Source organism: Medicago sativa, chromosome 5 (assembly GCF_051527215.1).
Source record: "Medicago sativa cultivar Bolivia chromosome 5, Bolivia_mono, whole genome shotgun sequence".
NCBI classification, from domain to species: Eukaryota; Viridiplantae; Streptophyta; class Magnoliopsida; order Fabales; family Fabaceae; genus Medicago; species Medicago sativa.
In genome coordinates this window covers 1,208,280-1,228,155 of record NC_140753.1, presented here as the reverse complement: position 1 = coordinate 1,228,155, position 19,876 = coordinate 1,208,280, and the positions used below count along the sequence as shown (strand labels likewise).

At 36.2% G+C, this 19,876-nt stretch overlaps 1 long non-coding RNA gene across 37 annotated transcripts; it reads right to left on the bottom strand.

Moving 5' to 3' along the window:
* Positions 1-984: 984 nt before the first annotated feature.
* LOC146918927 (uncharacterized) lies at positions 985-19,071 on the bottom strand. 37 transcript variants are annotated; one of them, XR_015011279.1, is made up of 11 exons: positions 18,701-19,042; positions 17,716-18,604; positions 17,071-17,132; positions 16,246-16,470; positions 13,579-13,659; positions 11,599-11,851; positions 10,199-10,279; positions 8,082-9,361; positions 7,391-7,567; positions 5,949-6,050; positions 985-4,404 (listed from the first exon to the last, which is right to left on the bottom strand). It is a non-coding gene; the product is annotated as an uncharacterized LOC146918927 (long non-coding RNA). The 37 variants fall into 37 exon arrangements; XR_015011276.1 differs by lacking the exon at positions 16,246-16,470 and having other exon boundaries at positions 11,599-11,675; positions 11,754-11,851; XR_015011269.1 differs by lacking the exons at positions 11,599-11,851; positions 16,246-16,470 and having other exon boundaries at positions 8,082-8,162; positions 9,218-9,361; positions 18,701-19,071.
* Between the last annotated feature and the right edge of the window lie 805 nt (positions 19,072-19,876).

Here is a 19,876-nt window from a genome sequence, read left to right as displayed (position 1 = left end):
TCCCCGACTTCGGCTCTCTCTTATTCCAATAATACAAAAAGGAATGAATCATTATTGAAAGACAAAAATAAATCATGGAAATATTTTAAATGGAAGTTACCCTCATAATTGTACCCAAGAGAACAATGTAATTCATACCCAAAACATATAAAGTAAAGAAGACAACAATTACAGGGCATGTAATTTATTCGTATTTACAATTTATAACATCCAAAATTTGGGGACCAAGTTTGGCTTGACTGGAGAAGAATAATTGAGGACCAAATTTCTGATTTTATGATCAAGCTCCCAAAGACAGACCAGCTTGCAATATATGATTAAGAGTACTTGTACGAGTCCTTATTATTTGGCTTGATGATTCTTCTGAATATGAAAATCCGTATGGCAAAGGTACCCCATTTATATATTGGGATCTCGTGTCCCGCTTGTAGCACTTGAAAAGTAAGAGATAAGATGAAAACATATGTAGCAGTGTTAGTGTTAGAAGTGGGTGATTAAGAGATGGTTCAGATGGAAACCAGACAGACCCTCACCATAATCTATCTCAGCCTCACACTCGACCTCACAAACAAAATAGGAATAATATTGACAAATATTGTAGAATTATTAAAAAAATCTAAGGAAAACATAAATCGAAGTGCCAAATGGAGTATATGTGGGGGAAATAATGCTGGATACTCAAAAAAAGGGGGGAAAAGTGCTAGTAAAGAAAGAAAATATGGGCGGGATGAATGAAACTGTGTAGTCAATCACTGATTGTGGAAAATGCTACAGTGGCACTATTTGACAACATTGGTGGACATTGCAGTTTGCAGACAATAGTAGTTTGCTCAAATTCCGCTATGTTGTAGTGCTATAGCACCACTATAGCCGCTATTTGACAACACTGAATTGAAAATGTTGAAAACAGTAATCTTTACTACTTTTCTATAAAGGAATATTGAGCTAGAACAGCGGGAAAAAGATGGAGTAGGGTTGTTGAAGAATACAAGGCTCAGATTAGATGTTTTATCAGAAAAGAGAGCAAAGAGGAGGAGCAAAGTGCATGGCTGCGATTACATACGTCTGTGAAAGGACCCACTGACACAGTCGCCTCGCCTCGCCAGTACATAGGCTCTTTTCTTCACTCACAATGTCTGAATCAGTTGTACAAAATATCATCACTGCCTCGTTATATCCCGAAGAAGAAGAAAGAACGAAGATCATGAAGGGTTTGTGTTTGGTTATGGTGAAGAGAGAAAGAGAGAGAGAACAAGGACATGGATGTTGTTGCTGTTGCTGTGGGTAGAGAAAACAGAACTAGAAATGATCATTGGCAATGAGAGCAACTCAGAGACAAAAATAGTCAGCTCTGAGAGTGGCAAAGCCTCACAATAAGTAGTTGCAAATGACTCAGAAAGAGAGAGATCACTGGCTGCGTCAACAAGATAGAAGCACCTCGCCAGAACCATCCATCCATCATCATTGTCTCATTCAATTCAATAAATCCGTGTCAGTTCCCAATCCGTGTCAGTTCACTTTGTATATGTGCAAGTACTTGTGAGATGCAATACCATTTTCGATTTCCATCGCATGATTCGTGAAAGACCTCCTCCTCCGACTTACAAGGTTAACCAACTCTTGAGTTTTATTCTAAAATCAAGTAAAGATTATGGTTATGTGATTTCTCTGTTTGGGAAGATAGAGTGTAGAGGTATCTTTGATCTTGTTTCATTGAACATCGTTTTACACTGTTATGGACATAAGAAAGGTTATGATGTAATGTCTTCTATCTTTGGAAAGATTTAAAAATTAGGGTTTAAACCCTCCAACTACACTGTTAACTCATTCTTGAAGGGGGCTTTTCATGTCTAATAAGGTCAATAAGGCTGGAGAATTTTACAACTTATGCGTTAAATCTGGATATGAGATTGATAACTTTGGGCAAGGCTTAATGTTGAATTGTTTTGTTAAAGAAGGGCATTTGTTGTCTGCTACAAATTTTTTTGATCAAATTCATAATCCAGATATTGTGATGCTGAATACTCTTGTTGATGGATTATGCAATGCTGGTAGTGTTAATGATGCATATGCATTGTATGTTACCATGAGTGAAAAGCATCTTATTCATGGAGATGCATACACTTTTAACTCTATAATCCATGGATATTGCCTAATTCATAACATGGACAAAGCAATTGAAGTGTTTAAGATGATGTCATCGCCTGACATGTGCACTTTTGGTACCCTAATTGATGGGTTCTTGATAGAGGGCAGAATCATGGAGAGTAAAATTGTCATCAACATGATGCTCAAAGCGGGGTTTAAGTTGGATTTAGTTAGCTATACCACTTTGATCAATGCTTACTTCACTGCTAGTAACGTGGATAAAGCAATGAGTATATTTCAGTCGTTGAGACAAAGAAAGGTATATTGTGATACTAAATTATATAATGTAATGCTAAATGGTTTGTGCAAGGCCAATTTGATTGGTGAGGCTCTACAACTTTTGGAAAAAGTGTCTCGTGCTGACTTAGTATCCTATAGCACTCTAATTGATGGATGTTGTAAGAACGGGGAAATTATGTTTGCTAGGAATCCTAGCAAACACACAATTACAGTGCTATAAGATACTAAGTCAACACGAGGCACTTCTTCCAAAAGCTGCAGAGCCTCACCAATCAAATTGGCTTTGCACAAACCATTTAGCATTACATTATTTAGTTGAGTATCACATTATACCTTTCTTTGTCTCAACGACTGAAATATACTCATTGCTTTATCCACGTTACTAGCAGTGAAGTAAGCATTGATCAAAGTGGTATAGCCAACTAAATCCAACTTAAACCCCGCTTTGAGCATCATGTTGATGACAATTTTACTCTCCATGATTCTGCCCTCTGTCGAGAACCCATCAATTAGGGTACCAAAAGTGCACATGTCAGGCGATGTCATCATCTTAAACACTTCAATTGCTTTGTCCATCTTATGAATTAGGCAATATCCATGAATTAGAGAGTTAAAAGTGTATGCATCTCCATGAATAAGATGCTTTTCACTCATGGTAACATACAATGCATATGCATCATTAACACTACCAGCCTTGCATAATCCATCAACAAGAGTATTCAGCATCACAATATCTGGATTATGAATTTGGTCAAAAAAAATTGTAGCAGACAACAAACGCCCTTCTATAACAAAACAATTCAACATTAAGCCTTGCCTTGCCCAAAGTTATCAATCTCATATCCAAATTTAACGTATAAGTTGTAAAATTCTTCAGCCTTATCGACCTTATTAGACATGGAAAACCCCTTCAAGAATGAGTTAACAGTGTAGTTGAAGGGTTTAAACCCTAATTTTAAAATTTTTCCAAAGATAGACATTACATCGTAACCTTTCTTATGTCCATTACTCCATTACAGTGTAAAACGATGTTCAATGAAACAAAATCAAAGATACCTCTACACTCTATTTTCCCAAACAGAGAAATCACATAACCATAATATTTACTTGATTTTAGAATAAAACTCAAGAGTTGGTTAACCTTGTAAGTCGGAGGAGGAGGTCTTTCACGAATCATGCGATGGAAAATCGAAAACGGTATTGCATCTCACAAGTACTTGCACATATACTTGCATACATACTTCAAGAAATTACATAACAATATAAGGCTCAGATTAGATGTTTTATCAGAAAAGAGAGCAAAGTGCATGGCTGCGATTACATACGTCTGTGAAAGGACCCACTGACACAGTCGCCTCGCCAGTACATAGGCTCTTTTCTTCACTCACAATGTCTGAATCAGTTGTACAAAATATCATCACTGCCTCGTTATATCCCGAAGAAGAAGAAAGAATGAAGATCATGAAGGGTTTGTGTTTGGTTATGGTGAAGAGAGAAAGAGAGAGAAAGAACAAGGACATGGATGTTGTTGCTGTTGCTGTGTGTAGAGAAAACAGAACTAGAAATGATCATTGGCAATGAGAGCAACTCAGACAAAAATAGTCAGCTCTGAGAGCAGCAAAGCCTCACAATTAAGTAGTTGCAAACGACTCAGAGAGAGAGATCACTGGCTGCATCAACAAGATAGAAGCACCTCGCCAGAACCATCCATCCATCATCACTGTCTCATTCAATTCAATACCCGACACACCAGACGAAACAGTTCAACAAACCAAACCATTTCCCAATCCATGTCAGTTCTCAACCATTAAAACTTGCAACATCTTGTATTAAAGACTAACCATGTTTTCAGCTGATATGAATCTATCTCTTTTCCGTGGGTATGAAGATGTTAATCAATTTGCTGTACCTTCAGGCTCTTCCCATTTTGATGATTGAAAAAGACCTAAATTGGTAAACAAGCAGCTCCAAAGTTCAGTCTGAAGTGGATCTTTTGAAAGACTCCAATCAAAAGCGCTGGAAATGAAAACAGGTATAGCCAAAAGTTAGGTCAATAAGGAACAACATATTTATCCATGATGGTATGCGGCAGTATTCTGAATAGAATACCTTTTTGCAGAATACACACATAAAAGCAATAAAAGAGAAACTATGGACAACTTGTAGATTATTTGTATTCGGAACCATGTTTACTACAAATCTGCTGGAAATTAAAAAACAATAGACGATTCTTTTTAAAAAAAAAGAAAGCAACTGAAAGAGTAATAGGTGTAGAAATCATGCATAACATATAGGCGAGTAAGTGTGGGGGTGTTGAAGAAAAATAGGACGCTCAAAAGGGGGAACGGCGCCGTTAATGGGGAAAAAAAGCAAAGGAAATAATAACAGGTGTAGAAAACGTGTAGGGTCAAGATGACTGAAACCGTGATGGATCATGGAAAATTGTGGTTTGCTCAAATTCTGCTATGATGTAGTGGAGCTATTTGACAACAATTATAGGCACATCACAGACATAGAGGTTTGTTCAAATTCCGTTATGTTGTAGTTCTATGGCGTTACAAGCTATAACTGCTATTAGACGACACTTGACAGAAAACAATGAAATGCAGTGCGTTTTATTACTGCTTTTTAATAAAGGAAAATAAAGCTAGGAAGAGAGGGTGAGAGATGAAGAGTGAGGGTGTTGAAGAAGAATACAAGGCTCAGATTGAGGTATTTTGTCAGAGAAGAGAATGAAGAGGAGGAGCATGAGCATGGCTGCGAATACGTGCGTCTATGGAAGGACCAACAGACACAGAGTCACCCCGCCAGTGCATGGCTGTTTTCTTCACCCACAATATCTGAATCAGTTGCATGAAGTATCATCACTGCCTTGTTATATTCAAAAGAAGAAGAAAGATTGAAGATCATGAAGGGTTAGGGTTTGAGTTTGATGAAGATGGAGAGAGAGAGAGAGAGAGAGAGAGAGAAGGGTGTGATTGTGTTGTTGTTGTTGTGTGTGTGTGTAGAGAGAGAGAGAGAGAGAGAGAGAGAGAGAAGAGAAGCAGTGTTGTCAATTGTGGATTGTGGCAAATAGCGGATTGTTCAAATTCTGCTACGTAACAGTGCTATAACACCACTAGCCGCTATTTGACAACATTTTGACTAAATAGCGTATCACGGAACAATAGTGGTTTGTCCAAACACAGACAGTAGGAATGATCATTGGCAATGAAAGCAACTCAGAGACTGACAGAATCATCTCTGAGAGTAGCAAAGCCTCAAAAACTAATGCGTAGTTGCAAAGGAAGAGACTCAGAATCAGAAAGAGAAAGATGGCTGGCTGCGTCAACATGATAGAAACGCCTTGCCAGAACCATCCATACATCATCACTGCCTCATTCAATTCAATACCCAACAAACCAAACCATTCCCAATCCGTGTCAGTTCTCAACCATTAAAACTAAAACAAAACAAGGCTGCAACACCTTGTATTAAAGAATGAAAAAAATTTCAGTTTGTTGAATCTATCTTTTATCCATGGGTATGAAGATGTTAATCAATTTGTCATTTTGTTGTACCTTTAGGATCTTCCCATTTTGAAGATTGAAACAGACCTAAATAGGTGCTCAGCTCCAACGTTCACTCTGAAGTGGATCTTTTGAAAGCTAAAATCAACAGCACTGAAAAACAAAACATATACACCCAAAAGTTAGGTAAAGAACAACATATTTATCCATGATGGTGTGCATTTATATTCTGAAACAAACACCTTTCGAAGAATACACAAATAAAAGCAATAAAAAATGAACTAAGGACAATTAGCAGATTCTTTGTTGCCGGAAACTCTTAATAAGCAGCAATGACAGACCAACTGTCATGTACAAAGTAAATCTAACAGAGTTAATTGGCTTCACGGTAATGAGCAGTAAAACCAGACTGAATCCAAGTTGTGATAATTGCATCTCCACTAACTTGGTTGGCAATATTGCTCACAATTTACAAGTGTCAACATATTTGACCAGATACTAATTTTCCATAAAACAAAAGTAATAAGTAATTACTTTTACCCACTTCAAACTGTTTGATATTTTCTAAATGTGGTAGTTTAATGAATGGTATTTCTAGTAGGAAGAGTAAAGTACTATAGCTAAAAGAGCAAAAATGTGACCATATTACGAATTTCGGACTAATGTGTAATGCAAGACTCTACTGCACATGAAATTGAATATGAATATCCACACGGCAATGAACTTGGTGTTGTCAATGAGATGAATGAATAAGAAATGTACCTCGTATCTTCAACAAAATCAATATCAAATTTCTTATGTTTCTACAGATATTGATATCTTGAGTTTTGTTTGTACCACCACCGGAAAAGAAAGTGATGAGGTGAAAAACGAGAGAGAGAGAGAGAGAGAGAGAGTAGGGGGCGTTGAAGAAGAATAAGAGGCTCAGATAGAGGTGTACTGTCAGAAGAGTGTGAAGAGGAGGAGCACGAGCATGGCTGCCACTGCAAGATGGAGTCACCTCGCCATGACACGGCTGTTTTCTTCTTCACTCACAATGTCTGATCTGATGCAGTTGCATGAAACATCATCACTGCCTCGTTATATCCAAAAGAAGAAGAGAGAAAAAAAGAAGGTCGAATCGAGTTCAACGACGGCGATGACGACAAGGATGACGATGATGGTGATGATGCAGAGAGAGAGAGAGAGAGAGAGAGAGAGAGAGAGAGCTTTTGTTGTTGTTATTGTTGGTGGTGGTAGAGTGGAGTTTAGTAGGAATGATCATCGGCAATGAGAGTGAGAAACTCATGAAAGCCTCACCCAAAAACTTGCAATGGCAACAAAAAATGAGGCTCAGAAAGAGAGTGGTGGCTGCGTCAGAAACGCCTCGCCACGACCATTCATCCATCCATCATCACAGCCTCATTCGTTTTAATTCAATTTAATAATACCCAACAAAATTAGAATAAGAAGCAAGTATTCAGCTACATGCATTGCAAATCTTCAATACTTACTGTTGGAAATTCCGCCTTTATTGCAGTCCGCCCCTAGTCGCCTAAATTGCGGCCTTTGGTTTGCCTTCTTGCAGCCTCCAACACCTTCATTGTGTTGGCTTTGAGAGGGTGGATTTAGTCCCACATCGGATAGATGGGAATCATGAGAAGAGTTTATAAAGAGGAGGCACTCCAAACCTTACAAGCAGGTTTTGTAAGGATGAGTTAGGCCCCAAATCAACACTTACCATCAGGATATACATAATAAGTAATAGGAAAAGTAGAAATGTAGAAATGAGTTGAATGACTCAACTTTTAACACTCCCATTCAATGAAAAGTCAGTTAAATAAAAAAAAGTATTGGAAATTTGGTGTGGCTATAGCCACACCTAGCCATGTACTGCATCCGCCCATATGGCTGTGACACTTGCATCTCCAATGACTTAGTTGGCTAAATTGCTCACAACTTACAAGTGCCAACATATTTGACCAGATACTAGTTTTTCCCTAGAAGTCATAAGTAATTATTTTTACCCATTTCAAATTGTTGGCAAAAATCTGATCACACTTTGAATTTAAGACTAATGTGTAATGCATGACTACTTTGGCACAAAAGTTAGAGGGTCCACAACATAACACAAGAAATTGAATATGAAAATCACCATAGTAATGAACTTGGCTTTGTCAATGTGATGAGTGAAAATGAATATACCTCATTTCTTCAACAGAATGAATATCAAATTTGTTAAGCTTGTATAGATATTGACATCTTGTTATTTGATTGTACCACTACCTGAAAAGTAAGAGATAAGGCAAAACACAAGAGATAGAAAGTTATACATATTTCACTTCATAATTGAAGAGCGTTTTGTGTCTCAGCATTTACCATTGATTCACAGAGAAACCAGAGAGGCTGAAACCGTAATCTATCTCATCACTCTCAAGTCAGAAACAACATTATTAAGAAATGCACAATTATTATCGAATGAGAGGCTCAGATAGAGAGATGTATTGTTTGTCAGAGAAGAGAGTGAAGAGGAAGATCAGGAGCATGGCTGCGACTGCAAGATGGAGTCGCCTCGCCGTGACGCGGCTGTTTTCTTCTTCACTCACAATGTCTGATCTGAAACATCGATCATCACTGCCTTATTATATACCAAAAGAAGAAGAGAGAGAAAAAGAAGGTCCTGATTGAGTTTGAAGACAAGGTTGTTGATGTTGCTGTAAAAGAAAGAGAGGAAGTGTGCGTGCTTTTGTTGTTGGTGGTGGGGGGTGGGGAGAGAGAGAGGGGGAGAGAGAGAGAGAGAGAGAGAGAGAGTAGGAATGATCGATCATTGGCAATGAGAGAGAAACTAATTCATTCATCAATCAAAGCCTCACTCATTAACTTGAAACAAAAAAGGAGGCTCAGAAAGAATGAGACAAGTGGTGGCTGCGTCAGAAGAAACGCCTCGCCACAAAACCATTCGTTCATCCATCATCACTGCCTCATTCAAATTAGTAAAAGAATAAGAAGCAGTGTTCACTTCTTCGATACTAACTGTCAGTCAGCTCAAACAAATGATCCTTAGTAAGAATATGTATTTTGCACATCCAGATTTTAGAATAACAGAAACGTTGATCCTTTTATATATAAAACATATTTAGGCTCATGATAGAAACGCCTTGGCAGAACCATCCATCCAACATCCTCATTCAAATACATACCCAACATACCACAAGAAACAGTTCAACAAACCGAACCATTCCCAATCTGTGTCGGTTCGCAACCATGAAAATTATAGCAAAACAAGGTTGCAACATCTTATATTAAAGATTGACAATGTTTTCAGTTGGTTATAAATCTACCTTTTTGCCATCGGTATGAAGATTTTAATCAATTTATATCTTTAGCCTCTTCCCATTTGAAATTTAAAAAGATCTAAATAGGTCATCTAGCAGCTCCAAAGTTGACTCTGAAGTGGATCTTCTGAAAGACTACAAACGAAAGCACTGGAAAAGAAAACATATATAGCCAAAAGTTAGGTCAAGACAGAGCAACATATTTATCCATGATGGTAGTATTAATATTCTGAATAGAACACTTTTTGCAGAATACACACATAAAAGAAATAAAAGTTGAACTAAGGACAATATGTAGATTGTTTGTTGCCGAAACCACATTTCTGCTTTGCAGAACCATATTCATTGCAGAATACACACATAGAAAATCGGATCACATTTTGAACTTAAGACTAATGTCTAATGCAAGGCTACTTTGGCAAAAGTTAGAGGGTCTGCGTCACATGAAATTGAGAGCATGTTTGTTACAGCTTTTTTCATAAAAAAAAAAATCACATTTTTAAACAAAATAATACTTTTAGCAGTTTTTCTCCGTCTGAAAAAAAAAAAAAAAAAAAAAAAAAAACTAAAACCTGCTTCAAATGAGAACCTGCTTTTAGTAATTTTTCAGAAAATCATTTTCTGATAACTATTTTTTTTTTTTTTTAAAAAGTGATTTTTCATTCAAGTATACAAACAGAAAACAACTTCTGCTTTATTAAAATATCTCTAAAAATTACTCTCTAAATAACTAATTTTTAGTAGTTTCTCAGAAAATCATTTTCTGATAACTAACTTTAGCAAAAAAAATGATTTTTCATTCTAGAAGACAAATACAAACACAAGACAGCTTCTGCATTTTTTAAAAATCTCTAAAAATTAGTCTCTAAATTATTTAGCATCAAAACACTTTTTTGTTATGATCCGTAACAAACGGGCTCTAAATATGAAAATTGGCATGGCAATGAAGTTGGTGTTGTGAATGAGATGAATGTAAAAGAAATGTACCTCATTTCTTCAACAAAATCAATATCAAATTTGTTAAGCATGTATAGATATTGACATCTTGTGTTTTGTTTGTACCACCACCTGAAAAGTAGGAGATGAGGTGAAAAAGACAGACTGAAACCCTAATCTATCTCAGCCTCTCACTCCAGAGAGACTAAGAGTGTGGGGGTGTACAAGAAGAATAGGAGGCTCAGATAGAAGTGTATAGTTTGTCAGAGAAGAGAGTGAAGAGGCAGAGCAGAAGCATGGCTGCGACTGCAACAGACAGAGTCGCCTCGCCATAACACAGCTGTGTTGTTCTTCACACTCAGAATGCCTGATCTGAAACATGGATCATCACAGCCTCGTAATATCGAAAAGAAGAAGAGAGAAAAAAGGTTGCGTTGAGTTCGAACAACGACGAGGATGTTGAAGAAGAAGTAGAAAGAGAAAGCGAGCGCGCTTTTGCTGTTGTTGTTGTTGTTGGTGGTGGTGGTGTGTGTGTATGTAGAGAGAGAGAAATAGAAACGATGGATCATTGGCAATGAGAGTGAGAAACTAACTCATTCATCAAAGCCTCACTCATTCACAATCACAAACTTGCAATGCAATGGCAACAAAAGAGGAGGCTCAGAAAGAAAGAGAGAGAAGGATAGTGGTGGCTGCATCAAATACACCTCGCCACACAACCATCCTTCCATCAATCATCACTGCCTCATTCAAATTAGAAAGAAAAAATAAAAGAAGAAAAGAAGAAGCAGTGTTGAATCAACTACAAGCAATGCAATGCAATGCAAATCTTCTTCAATACTTACCTTATCGTCATTCAGTTCAAACTTTATTCACAATTAACTCTTAGTTAATGGATACAGATAAGGTAATGGTATTCGTAGTAATAGATATCCATATCCATTAGTAAATTAATAAAATTATCAAAATATCATTATTAGGAGTGAAACCAGATCGAATCCAAGTTGTGAAACTTGCATATCCACTAACTTGGTTGGCTAATTTGTTCACAGTTTACAAGTGTCAACATATTTGACCAGATACTAGTTTTCCATAGAAGTGAGTAATTAATTTTACCCATATCAAACTGTTCAATATTTCTTAAATGCCGTAGGTTAATGAGTGGCATTTCTAGTAGAAAGAGTAAAGTATTAAGAGCAAAAACATGATCACACTTTGAATTTAAAACTAATGTGTAATGCAAGACTACTTTGGCAAAAGATTAGAGTAAGGTACAAACTTAGTTGGGCGCTATTCTTTTTGGATGTCATTTTGCTTTTGATTTATCAAAAAAAAAAAAAAAGACTACTTTGACAAAAGTTAGAAGGTCTACAGGACATGAAACTGGATATTAATATCCGCATGGCAATGAACTTGGGGTTGTCAATGTGATGAATGAAAAAGAAATGTACCTCATTTATTCGTCAAAATAAATATCAAATCTGTTAAGTTTCTATATTGACATCTTGTGTTTTGTTTGTACCACAACCTGAAAAGAAAGAAGGGGTAAAAAACGAGAGAGAGAGAGAGAGAGAGAGAGAGAGAGAGAGAGAGAATTATACATAACTCATTTCATCCTTGAAGAGCCTTTTGTCTCTGGATTTAACATTGATTCATACCGAAAGCAGACAGACGGAAACCCTAATCTATATCAGCCTCTCATTCCTGACTCAAACAAAACAAGAAAAAAGAATATCATCAAGAAATAGCATAAAATTATAATAGAATTGATTAAAAAGCGTAAATAGAAATGGAAGATGGACAATTGTGGAAATAGTTAATTCTAGAAACTAAAAAATAAATAAAAGAAATTAAAAAAAAAAGTAAGGAAAGGAATTAGTATGATCTGTAAAAACGAGGCATAACATATGGGCGAGTAAGAGTGTAGGGGTGTTGAAGAAGAATAAGAGGCTCAGATAGAGGTGTACTGTCAGAGAAGAGAGCGAAAAGGAGGAGAAGGAGCTTGGCTGCCACTGCAAGTTGGAGTCACCTCGCCATGACACGGCTGTTTTCTTCTTCACTCACAATGTCTGATCTAATGCAGTTGCATGAAACATCATCACTGCCTCATTATATCCAAAAGAAGAAGAGAGAAAAAAAGAAGGTCGAATTGAGTTCGACAATAGATGATGATTTTGGTGACTGAGAGAGAGAGAGAGCAAGAGAGCTTTTGTTGTTTTAGTTGATGGTGGTGGAGGTGGTAGTGGCAGGCAGGAGTGAAGTAGGAACGATCATTGGCGATGCGAGTAAGAAACTCATCAAAGCCTCACTCAAAAACTTGCAATTGCGACAAAAAATAAGGCTCGGAAATAGAGTTGTGGCTGCGTCAGAAACGCCTCGCCACAAATATTCATCCATCCATCATCATTGCCTCATTCGATTCAATTAAGTAATACCCAAAAAATAAAATAAGAAGAAGCAAGTATTCAACTACATGCAATACAAATCTTCAATACTTACTGTCAGGATATACATAATAAGTAATAGGTAAAAGTAGAAAAGAGTTGAATGACTCAAATTTCAACACTCCCATTCAATGAAAATTTAGTTAAATCTAACAGATGTTACTTGGCCTCATAGTAATGGGGTAAATCCTGGGGAAGCATCTGTTGTTTTTAGAAGTAAAACCAGATAGAATCCAAGTTGTGACACTTCCATCTCAGCTAACTTGGTTGGCTAAATTGCTCACAACATGCAAGTGTCAACATATTTGACGAATACTAGTTTTCCATAAAAAAAAAAAAAAAAAGTAAATTATTTTTTACCCAGTTCAATCTGTTTAATACTTTACTAAATGCAGTAGTTTAATGAGTGGTATTTTTAGTAGTAAGAGTAAAGTGTCACGAGCAAAAAACTGATCACACTTTGAATTTAAAACTAATGTGCTAATGTCAACATATTTGACAGGATACTAGTTTTCCAGTGAAATCCTGAGTAATTTTTTTTCCCATTTCAAACAGTTTGATATTTCTCAAATGGAGTAGTTCAATGAGTGGTATTTGTAGTTGGAAGAGTAGTGTACTATAGCTGAAGAGCAAAAATCTGATCACATTTTTAATGTTAGACTAATGCGCAATGCAATATTACTTTGGCAAAAATATTGAGAGTTTACAAAAGAGAAATGATATTATCTAAACATCTTCTCAATTTTGGGTCAATAAATGGATTTCAGTTAGTTAATGGATACAGATGAGGTAATTTGTATTCATAGTAACAGATATCCGTACCAATTGCTAAATTAATACAATTATGAAAACATCATATTAGGAGTGCAATGCAAGACTACTTTGACAAAAGTTAGAAGGTCTACAGCACATGAAACTGAAAATTATTAATATCCCCACGGCAATGAACTTGGAGTTGTCAATGAGATGAATGAAAAAGAAATGTACCTCATTTCTTCGTCAAAATAAATATCAAATTTCTTGAGCTTCTACAGATATTGACATCTTGTGTTTTGTTTGTACCACAACCTGAAAAGAAAGAAGCGGTAAAAAATGAGAGAGAGAGAGAGAGAGAGGGAGAGAGAGAGAGAATTATACATAACTCATTTCATCCTTAAAGAGTCTTTTGTCTCTGGATTTAACATTGATTCATACTGAAACCAGACAGACATAAAACTTAATCTATATCAGCCTCTCATTCCTGACTCAGAAACAAAACAGAAAAAAGAATATCATCAAGAAATAACATAAAATTAAATTGATTAAAAAGTGCAAACAGAAATGGCAGATGGAGAGTTGGGGAAATAGTTAATGCTAGAGATTCAAAAAACAAATAAAAGAAATTAAAAAAAAAATCCAAGTAAGGAAAGGAAATAGTAAGAGGTGTAGAAAAGAGGAATAGCATAGGGGCGAGTAAGAGTGTGGTGATTTTCGAATAAGAATAAGAGGCTCAGATAGAGGTGTACTGTCAGAGAACAGAGTGAAGAGGAGGAGCACAAGCATGGCTGCCACTGCAAGTTGGAGTCACCTCGCCATGACACGGCTGTTTTCTTCTTCACTCACAATGTCTGATCTGATGCAGTTGCATGAAACATCATCACTGCCTCGTTATATCCAAAAGAAGAAGAGAGAAAGAAAAAAAAGAAGGTCGAATTGAGTTCGATGAGGATGATGATGATGATTGCTGAAAGAGAAAGCAATCGAGCTTTTGTTGTTTTAGTTGACGGTGGTGGAGGTGGAGGTGGTGGTGGTGGTGGTAGGCAGGAGTGCAGTAGGAATGATCATCGGCGATGAGAGTGAGAAACTCTTCAAAGCCTCACTCAAAAACTTGCAATGGCAACAAAAAAGGAGGCTCAGAAAGAGAGCAGTGGCTGCATCAGAAACGCCTCGCCACAACCATTCAATCATCCATCATCATTGCCTCATTCGATTCAATTAAATAAAACCCAACAAATTAGAATAAGAAGAAACAAGTATTCAACTACATGCATGCAATCTTCAATACTTACTGTCAGGATATACGTAATAATAAGTACTACGTAAAAGTAGAAAAGAGTTGAATGATTCAATAATTTTAACACTCCCATTCAATGAAAATTCAGTTAAATCTAGCAGATGTTACTTGGCCTCTTGGGATTGAGGTAAGGCCTTGGGAAGAAACTGTTGTTATTAGCAGTAAAACCAAATGTAATCCTTATCCAAGTTGCGATACTTCCATCTCCAATAACTTGGTTAGCTAGATTGCTCACAATATACAAGTGTCAACATATTTGACCAAAGAGGGGTGCTAGCAACACTCTCTCTAAAACTCACTCTCTCATTGGAGGAAATCAATGTGGATGCCACCTCTTTATGTGGGATTCAATTCTAAATTGTAGGATCCACATTAATTTCATCCCATAAAAGTGTGGAGTGTTAGAGAGTGTTGCTAAATGCACAATGCAATATTATTTTGGCAAAAACATTGAAGGTTCACAAAAGTGAAATGATATTTGTACAACCATTAAAACTAAAACAAAACAAGGTTGCAACACCTCAGGGGCGGATCCAAACTTTAGGTACATGTGGAGCTAAAATTTCAAAAAAAAAAAAAAAAAACAACAATGCAAACTAATTTTTTTTCTTCAGAATCAGCAAAATTTATTCACGTCGAGTTATACTAAAACCGTACCACTCGCGGATAAAATGAAAAGGGACAAAAATCCGGAGCCGTATATAGGCGGAACACCGTAAACAATCAAAAAACCCCGGAACTGCAAAATTCCAAACCAAAACAACCCACCTCCCAACTAGACCTGAAGCTAAATTATACTTAGTGGTAAAAATATAACAGCAACCAAAAAAACTTTGGCAGTACACTAAAACCCAACCAAGCATACTATTGCTTCAAACAGCAGGTCCCTAACCAAAACAAAGCGCTGACATACTATTCGATGGTTCTTGATTAGCCGAAGAACTAGCTTTGTCTCTAGAAAGCACGGGAAAAAATTTATTCATCCTATAAAACACACAATCATTGGTACAAGTAACTGATATAAGATTTTCTTGTGCTAATAAGTTGAACAATCTTTAGTTTGAGAAACAGTGACCAACCCCAGCTTCTACTAATCCAATTAACAAACTTACAAAAGTATTTATTATATACACTTCTAAGTTCTAACAAAAAAAAAAATGTATTTTGATATAACGAAATCTGTCTATATGTGGCAAACATGTACAAAATGAGCTAGTATATGCATAAACAAATATTAAACAGTTAAATACCTAATCTAAAGGAAATCAAATTCCACAAGTAACAGAGTGGATCTTGTTATTGTTGTTGGGAAGTTTTCCATTTACACGGTCACGAAAGCTCTTTAGAAAACTGGATTTCAATAAAATGATATTTCAAGAAAACTGGAAATCAAATTCCACAAGTAACAGAGTGGAAGCTTTCACTAAAATGATATTGCAGGAAGAAGAAATTGCAGGACACCTTAATCTAAGATTATAAGAAATATATCATTTGATTCTACCACAAAGACAAAGGAAACCCTAACAACTTTAAAACCCCAATTAAAACCCTAAAACAAACAATTGGAGAATGAGGGAGAAATTGGAGAATCAATGGCTTGCCTTAGAATCAATGGAGAGTTGTTGTTGTTAGTTGAGATTGAGAGAGATTGAAATTTGAGAGAGGATGAAAAGAGAAGAGAGGCGTACGTGTTGTAGGAAGGGAAAATGAAAGAGAGAGTGTGAGTGAATGTTGAACACCTTGTATCAAAGACTAACAAAGTTTTGAGTTGATTATGAATTTAACTTTTTGCCAAGGGTATGAAGATGTTAATCAATTTGTTGTACCTTTGGGCTCATCCAATTTAAAAGATTGAAACAGGTCTAAAAAGGTTAGCTCAGCTCCAACAATCAAAAGCACCAGAAAAGAAAACATATATAGCGAAATAGATCAAAAGAATGAGCAAGATATTTATTCATGATGGTAGTATTAATATTCTGAATAAAACACTTTTTGCAGAATACACACATAGAAAAAATTGGACCACACATTGAATTTGAGACGGTCTAATGCAAAACTACTTTGGCAAAAGATAGAGGGTCTACAACACATGAAATGAAAGCATGTTTGTTACAGCTTTTTTCATTAAAAAAATCACATTTTTAAACAAAATAATCCCTTTTAGCGGTTTTTCTCTATAAACTTGTTCAAATGAGAAGCTGTTTGTAGTAGTTTCTCAGAAAATCATTTTCTGATAACTAATTTTTTATCTAAAAAAAAAAACTGGTTTTTCAATCTAGTAGACAAACACAAAACAACTTGTGTTTTTCTTTTATGTATAAATAAAAATCTAAAAATGATGAAAATGGTTTATTGTTTTGTTTTTATAATCTGTTACAATGGGGTTGCAAAGATGAAAATGGGCATGAGAATGAAAAGAAATGTACCTGATTTGTTAAGCTTGTATGGATATTGACATTATGTATGTTTGTTTGCAGCAGCACAGCAGCTGAAAAGTAAGAAATGAGGTGAAAAAGAGAGACATGAAACCCTAATAATAATCTATATATGTATCTCAGTCAGTCAGGCTCTGATTTAGGGGGTGTAGAAAGAAGAAAAGGAGAGATGGAGGCTCAGATAGAGAGAGAACAGAAGCATGGCTGCGGGAGTCGCCTCGCCATGAGATGAGACTGCTCTGTTCTGTTCTGTTTTGATTGATCATCACCATCACAGCCTCGTCCTCGAAAAGAAGAAGAAGAGAGAGAAAGAAAATGAAATGAAGAAGGTGAAAAAGAGAGAAACAAAGTGAGAGTGAAGTAAAGAAAGAAACTCACTCACTCACTCACTCACTCACAAGTCACAAAGTTGAAATGCAATGTGGTAAGGGGACAAAGAAAAAGGAGGGAGGCTCAGAAAGAAAGAAAGAAAAAATTGGTGTGTGTGTGTGTGGCTGCGTTAGAAAGAAGAAACGCCTCGCCATACAACACACAACCATTCATCACTGCCTCCAGAAGAAAAAGAAGAAGAAGAAATGTTCAAACAAAGTATATGCAAATGCAAATAAATATTTTCTACTTCAATACTTTACTTACCTCAAACGTTATTATTGTTTTATGGCTTGAATATGTGCGTAGTCCCTACAAATAGGCCGTGGTTGAATTTTAGTTACTTATTAATCCTCCCAATCTGCCGCTGCAAATATTAATCCTTTAGACTTTGGTATTAATTACTTTTGTTAGCACATGTGGCAAGTGATTACTAATGTGGCGCCATATGACTGGAATATGACTATGCTGACTCAGCATTTTGTTCCCAAAGTGACCCTTTTATTACCTGGAATAGGATTCCCTGCTGTAACAGCAGGGTGCTGTAACCAGTGACAGCCGTCCGATTAAGTTGGATGGTAGAGATTGTTTGAACTAAAAACACACAGTTTTCAATCTCAACCGTTCGATCTAAGATGAACGGCTGAGATCAAATACAGCGTGAAACTGCGTGCTGTTTTTACAGCAGCAGACAACCCTTTTACCCTTAGTGATCCAAGAAACGCGTGAAAAGACAACCATGCCCTTGACTTAATTCTTCTTCTTACCCCCAACAACAACAACGCTTGCAGAATCACCAATAACAACACTACTTTCAAAACGCATAGAAAAATTTCAACTTTCTTCTCAGTTTCATCCTTCCCTTCCGCTCGTTTTCGTCCATTTCTTCATGAATCCCGACGATGACAGCACCGTCACCGTTCCGACAAGACAGCACCACTGCCGTCATTGAATCCCGTCGATGACATTGATACAGCATCACCTCTTGAACAACATGAATCCCCCAACCAAACATCAATCACTTCTCCTTTTCCAAAAATCACAGATCCATCCATCCTTGAAACCTTTTCAGTGTTTTTCCCTTGTTCAGACGATGCATTTGAAGACATAAACCTTGTCAAAGAGGTTGATCCACAGTTTTCTGCAATTCCAACACCTAAAAGAAAGAAAAAACGAAAAAAAAATATATAATATAAAAATTAAAAGTTGAAATCGATAAAGTGAAGTGAAATTGAAGGGTTTTGAAACAAACCTAGGAAGGAAGCAAGGAGGAGGGAGAATGGGAACGAGGGAGAGAACGTGGTTGCGATGACGAAGAAAGTGCATTGCGGGTGCACGATGCGAGTGCACGGTAAGACAAGATTCTGCGAATGTGAAACATGTTTGTTTGGGTTTGATTCTATGCGGTGAAGTGAAGAGAAGACACACACGAATATTCAAACACTTCACTTCAAAACGGCGCCGGTTATTGAATCTGGGTTTTGGAATTTGGAGGAAGAAGAATAAGAAGAAGACAGGGGGTATTTTGGTGATTTCGGACATATCTGGTCTCAATAAGGGCAAAAGTACCTATGTTAACAACTTAGTATCAATTTCATTAGAAATTTAGTCCCCCCATACTCTCAAAATGCTCAAACCGGGTAAAAATATTTATAAAACGTAATAATCTATTTAAGAATGTCATTCAAAATCAAAAACGAATCTGATGGTTTACTTATTTATTATTATTATCTAAATAAACATGTTCTGAATTTTAGTCCTCAAGCTCGAGAGTTTTCAAATTTGTCATTTTTATTTCTAGGGTTAATTATGTTTTAGGTCCATGTAAATAGGCGCGTTTCTAACATTAGTCCCTACTTAAATTTTATTAAATTTTTGATCCCCAACGTTTTTTTCCGTTAGCAAAATAGGTCCTCGCTGTTAATTGTTGCTGATTGAACAAACGGTAAAGCACACGTGGATGCATCTGACTTTTTTTTGTTGGGTTAAATATGTTTTTAGTCCCAATAAAATTGAGGCATTTTAAGTTTAGTCCTTACTTAATTTTAATAGTTGTTTTAGTCCTTACAAAAATATTATGCACTCAGTATTAGTCTCTGCTCAATTCAAATTTGTTTAATTTATACTTAAACTCTTAAGTTTTTTAACAATTTTTTGTAGACGTGTTAAAAACATTACTAAAAGTTCCTCCGCAAAAAATTATCGCAAAATTTGATTTATATGTCCAGATTTTATTACTTTTATCTTTAACTTTTATCGTTTTCAAAAATTCATATTTAATTCGTTTCATGTTAAAAATTCTAAATTTTAGTAATTGAACCTTTCATAGCGTTCTACGAGGGAATATGAACTTCCAACCTTTCATAAGCCTTTCATAAAATTCTAAATTCTAAATTTTAGTAATTCTTTGAAATTGCAAGGATCCCAA